At 45.1% G+C, this 5,849-nt stretch overlaps 1 long non-coding RNA gene across 1 annotated transcript; it reads right to left on the reverse strand.

Moving 5' to 3' along the window:
• Positions 1-721: 721 nt before the first annotated feature.
• LOC108493212 lies at positions 722-5,286 on the reverse strand. Its single transcript, XR_001873407.1, has 3 exons — positions 5,236-5,286; positions 2,712-2,811; positions 722-759 (listed from the first exon to the last, which is right to left on the reverse strand). It is a non-coding gene; the product is annotated as an uncharacterized LOC108493212 (long non-coding RNA).
• Positions 5,287-5,849: the final 563 nt, after the last annotated feature.

Consider the following 5,849-nt stretch of genomic DNA (forward strand, 5'->3'; position numbering starts at 1 on the left):
CATATTCACAGATTCTAGTATGCAGTATTACAAGGCAGCCCTGGGGAAGGAGAGCGGCTGTTTACCTGGAGTGTTTTGAATAGGAATAGAGATCCAATCATCACTTTACTTTCCTTCTCAGCAGCTACTAATCAATTGAATAATTATTAACAGGACATTTTTAAAGCTTTGGAAGGTCTCACTTTACACAATAAGGAAGGAAAATATATGGCCATCCTCGGAAGACTATACTGCGTATGAATCTGTTCACCAATGTAACAGAGGACAGCTTCTCTTCTTTTGATTCCTTATAGTTATGAATACTCAAAAATTAATTGCTTACAGGCTTAAAGTTAAGTGTATGCTAAGTGCTTTGCCTGACTGCTGCTTTTCTTAAGTGCTTTCCTCCATTCTCAGTAGAATATGTGCTCAAATACTCATCTGTCTTCCCCATGATTTTGGCATTTAATCTCCCAGTCTATGTCTACATGGCTCTAGAGGGTGATGGACTGAGCAGCCCACGCATCTTCAGATTACTTGGCTGCTGTAGTGACCACTGGCCGGTCGCTTCTGTTGGCAAGTCATCATGCGGCTGTGTTTGGACATGTATTCCAACATCCCCTGGAGCATATGTGTGTGTTGTACCACTGATCATGTCAAAGAGAGTAGGAGCAAGGGTGGCTGGCACAGCCCTTCTCGATGGGGGTCCTGAGACTGCCGTTAAAAGACAGTGGAGATGTAGTCCAAGACACGCAGATTTTTATTCAAAGCTTGTTTGAGCTGGAAGACAGGAATTAACCGTGACCTTCTGAGCATTTTAGAGTATTGAATGAGCTCCACTTGTCAAAAACAAAGACTTAAGGACAGCACTAACATGTTTTATACATTTTTCACATTATTCCACAGTAATGAGGACTATAAACATCCTTTTTTCAGAACTGATATATGAGATTTTTGGAACATGAATCTTTGGCAAATTTGGTAAGGAAGTTGCCTGGAGCACTGAATTTGGCCAATGAGTGTATTTGCAGGTTTGTGGACCACAACAGGACAGCATCTGCAAATGCTACAAGGGAAAACCAACGAATTTTGCACACTTCTATCCTGGGAGCCTGCTTTCAGCTCTGTCCATCGATCAGCACATGCTTGAATGCTTCCTGTAACTGGGTTCCAAAGCAACACAAACCATTTGTTCCGAGGGAGGAAAGCAACTCCTGAGACCTCTGCAGCCTGAATTTTGAGCATCAAATGCTAACATCATTAATTGCTTCCAACCGAGTTAGCAAAGGTAGAACGATGCAGACCTCTGTGCATGAGCAGCTCACATTGAACTCATTTAGGAATGCTGGGGCAAGTCTACTTGGAAGGCCAGTAGTGTTCACTAGGCAAGTTAGTCTCCGCCAATTATTCCCTGTGCTGTGATTCAGAACACGGTTCTTATGTTACAGATTTCGTGATCACGGCCCACGCTCAAAAGGACTTAGAAATGCAAGGCACTGCTTACAGGCTCTGGCTCTGTGTGGGATTTCGATATGTGAAGGATACCTATTTTCACTGGAAGAGACTTGCCAGCAACAACAGAAAAATTTTGGCCCCATTAATTTTGTTTGTGAAAAGAAAATTTTAAATCTATTCCTTGACTTGGAAAATGACTGAGAATGAGTTTGTCATTCATCTTGCCATTTGAGGAGACATATTAATGAACCCTAGTAATACATTAGTCCAATTGTGTCTTTTCTCCTATTGAAAAAACAAAAGATATAGAAAGAGGTTAAAAAATGTTGTCTGCCCATTGAGCTGGTGCCCGCATTTCTGGAGTTATGAGGTGCATACATTATGGGCCTGGAGGCATGCAGAAGTTTGAGTGCATTTCAATGCCTTCCACTCACTTTGCCATTGAGATATTTGCTGACAACCTAAAAGGGTGGAGGCACCTCTGCAGTTCTCTCTGGGGACTCTTATGGTTTATTTTGTGTTTGTTTTGTATTCCAGGCTCACAGCTGTAATTTTTCTACTGTCCTTTTGATATTATTACTAGCTGTGAGTTAATTTCCTTACCCAAACTGGCTATGGCCTGTTTGTAGCCATCCCTTATCCTCACCATATTTCATGCCTGAAGAGGCATCCCACAGTTGGTGTCTCTGTGTCTCCTGAGTGGAAAAGGGAGAACACTCACCCAGCAACCCCATTTCCCCCGTCACTGGCAAGTGTCCTCTCTGGCTCCCGCAGCACTGTGCAGCCCCGGGGCCATGGAGGTATAACAACATCCTTGTGAGGCAGGCAGGACCACCACCAGGTGTCACAGGGAGACTGACTATAGCCACTAGTTGTGTATCAAGCAACTCATGTTTCCCTCAGGCCAGACCTACAACTCATAGCCCACTGCTGGTGAAGGGGGCTGCTGGCCTCTGCCCAAGCCCATCTTTCAGGAGCAGCTCACAGAGTGAGGCCGGCTGGCAAGGAGTCTCTTGCTTTTTACATGCAAGAGACTGTGTAACTTCAAACTTTTCCCACTCTTTTCAAGCCCCAAGGTCTTACGTGAGCCCCCTACACACCACTCATGCACCAGGGCCAGCACAAAGAGGAGCTGGGTTTGGCTCCAGCCAGGGCCACAGCTGAAGCAGCTGCACTCTGGCCTGCACCCAGCTGGCATGGAGCTGCTCCCTGAGTGTCCATAAACACAGATGCTTGCTCAAAAACAGTGTGCAGACACAGTCAGACAGCTCTCTTACCTGGGCTGGTAGGAATGCCCATGACGATGTAGTTCACTAACTCAGGCTCCCGTGTTGCTTGCCATTTGGATTCTTGCCGCAGCATCTGAATTGCCCAAAGCTGTCACTCAGAAGATACACCAAAAAAACCAGAAATCCTGAAATTAGCTTAAGTAGGAGATTTTTAACAGATCAATCAAGGCCTTCACTGTTGTTGTATTTCTCTGTCTTCTGAGACATTAGGATGTATGTGCTTCACATTCTGAGTCCTTCCTCTACTGTCCTTGCTTTTTAAAATAAAGCATAAGGTTCTCATTCAAATACTTTTCTTTGCAGGTCTAAGAAAAAAATCGATATTTGGTGAGATTTGTATTAAAATCAATGTTGGCAGCATTCTCTCATTTGTTGAGTTTTTCCATGACAGAGAGTAACTTTGCGACTAATCCAGAATATGGATTCACAGAATCACAGCCTGCTCATCAGCTGCCCTTTATTCCAGGGGTTTATTATGTTATTATATAAATTCCCTTGGCTGTCATATGGGTGAGGAAAACAAACCTTTTCTTCATGGGTGCACAACTTATTTGAGCAGATAAGCCACTAAGACCCATTAACATATTAACATCAGGTAAAATCCTGTCATAACCCCACCAAGCCTCTCCCACCATCCTCACATCCCATTCCCAGTTGAAGAAAAGCTCTCAGTACCAGAGTTCTTCTGCACAGAACTGAGTTCTCAGAAGAGATGATATGTGATGGTATCACATCCTCTACAGAAGACAGAATTCAATGCTGAATATTCGCTGTCAGCAACATTACTTTTGAACTTTCTGTGAGGGGGGAATTCTTTGAATTCCCCAGACTTTTCCAAGAGAAAGAGAAATGATTGTGGTGTAAAATTTCCATATTTTAATGGCATCCATTTTATGTTCAGGCCCAGGACTTAGAATAATCAAGTTAGTTTCATTTCTGTTTATTGCGCATTTCTACTCAATTTCCTTCCTGCCTTTCCCACAGTAACTCAGTGTGGCAGGGCTCACTCCAGCTGTAGATTCGAGAGGAAAAAGATTAAATCAAGTTAAAATTTGCTTCACTAGAAATACACTCACAGTTCATACAACCCATTTATTGATCCCCTTTTCGAAAAGCTTCACCTGTGACCTAACTGAACTAGACTACAAGCTTTTGATGATTTGGATTTTCCCAGATATTGCTTACTGTCTGTTTCTAATTCATATACATGTTTCTGATCTATGACAACTGGCTGGTTTATTTTTAATATCATCGCTGCACATGAGCAATAAAGGGTGACACTTCTTCAGAAACCCACAGACTAGCAAAAAGCTTCTTCAGTTACAAAGGAAAAGATTAGAGCCCTACCATCAAGGAGAAACCATCAGATATTGGTGAGAAGTTTCAAAGAGAAGAAAAGAATCCTCACATGGTTCGTAACCCACATCCAAATATTTTTTAGCCACTCAAAAGTTTGTTGCGCTCACCAGCCAAGTGCTACACAGCAAATTCCAGCCCCACTGGTGCTATCAGAACTGCTCCAGCACTCTGAAGTTAACCTAAAAGTGGCTTATGTAGCTGATAGCCACCTAACGATGGCATGACTGGCTGAGAAGATGAGGGGAGAGCAGTGGATGTTGTCTACCCCGACTTCAGCAAGGCTTTTGGCACTGTCTCTAATAACATCCTCTTAGGCAGGCTCAGGAAGTGTGGGTTAGATGAGCAGGAAGCGAGGTGGATGAACTGCAGAGCTCAGAGGGTTGCAATCAGCAGCACAGAGTCTGGTTGGAGGCCTGTAGCTCATGGTGTTCCCTGGGGTCAGTACTGGATCCAGTCTGTTCAACTGATTCACCAATGACCTGGATGAAGGAACAGAGTGTACCCTCAGCAAGTTTGCTAGTGTTACAAAACTGGGAGGAGTGGCTGATACTCCAGAGTGTTGTGCTGCTGTTTCAGCAAGACCTGGACAGTTGGAGAGATGGGCAGAGTAGAACATTTTGAAGTTCATCAAAGGCAAGTGCAGGGTCTTGCACCTGGGGAGAGATAGTAGATGTGAAAGAATAACCCATACACCAGTACAGGCTGGGGGCTGACCTACTGGGAAGCAGCTCTGAAGAGAAGAACCTGGGGGTCCTCGTGGACAGCAAGCTGTCCATGAACCAGCAGTGTGCCCTGGTGGCCACCCTGGGGTGATAGGAAGAGTGTGGCCAGCAGGTCAAGGGAGGTGATCCTGCTTATCTGCCCTGGTGAGGCCACATCTGGAGTACTGTGTTCAGTTCTGAACTCTCCGGTTCAAGAAAAACAAGGAACTACTGGAGCAGGTCCAGTGAAGGGCTGTGAAGATGACGAGAGGACTGGAGCATCTCTTTTGTGAGGAGAGGCTGAGGGAGCTAGGCCTGATTAGTCTGGAGTAGAGATGACTGGGAAGGGATCTGTATTGCGTCTGGCTGAGCTGGAGTTCATTTCCCCAGAGCAGCCCTGACAGTGCTGTGCAGCTAGAAGGGTGTCGATAACACACCAGTGTTTTGGCTACCTCTGAGCACAGCATGAGCACTGTAACATTCCTTCCTCAGTCGAGGGCAAGATCCTGGGAGAGGACCCAAGTAGGCCAGCTGACCCAAACTGACGAAGGGGATATTCCATACCCTATGATGTCAGCTCAGATGTAAAAGCTAAGGCAAGGAGCAGGAAGGCAGGCATTCATTGTCTCCAGTGGCTGCCTGCTGAGGAACCGTTAGGTGTGCTGAAGCCCTGCTGCTCGGGAGTGGCCGACCATCGCTGCTCATGGGAACTAGAGAATAAACCTTGCTATCTTTTGCTTCGCTTTTGCACGTGCAAGCTTCTGCTTTGCTTTCACTTTAAATAAACTGCCTTATTCCAACCCACAAGTTGTTTTTCCACCTTACTCTCTCCCCTGTCTGGCTGGGAAGGGGAGTGATAGAGTGGCTGAGTGGGCACCTGGCATCCAGCCAAGGTCAACTCACCACAGGATCTTATCAATGCATACAAATATTTTAAAGGTGGGTATTAAGAGAATGGGAACAGACTCTTTTCAGTGATGCCCAGCAACAAGATAAGGGGCAATGGGCACAACCTGAAACACAGGATGTTCCATCTAAATATGAGGCAAAATGTCATTACTGCAAG

The sequence above is a fragment of the Lepidothrix coronata genome, unplaced genomic scaffold (assembly GCF_001604755.1).
Source record: "Lepidothrix coronata isolate B3197 unplaced genomic scaffold, Lepidothrix_coronata-1.0 Scaffold15, whole genome shotgun sequence".
NCBI classification, from domain to species: domain Eukaryota; kingdom Metazoa; phylum Chordata; class Aves; order Passeriformes; family Pipridae; genus Lepidothrix; species Lepidothrix coronata.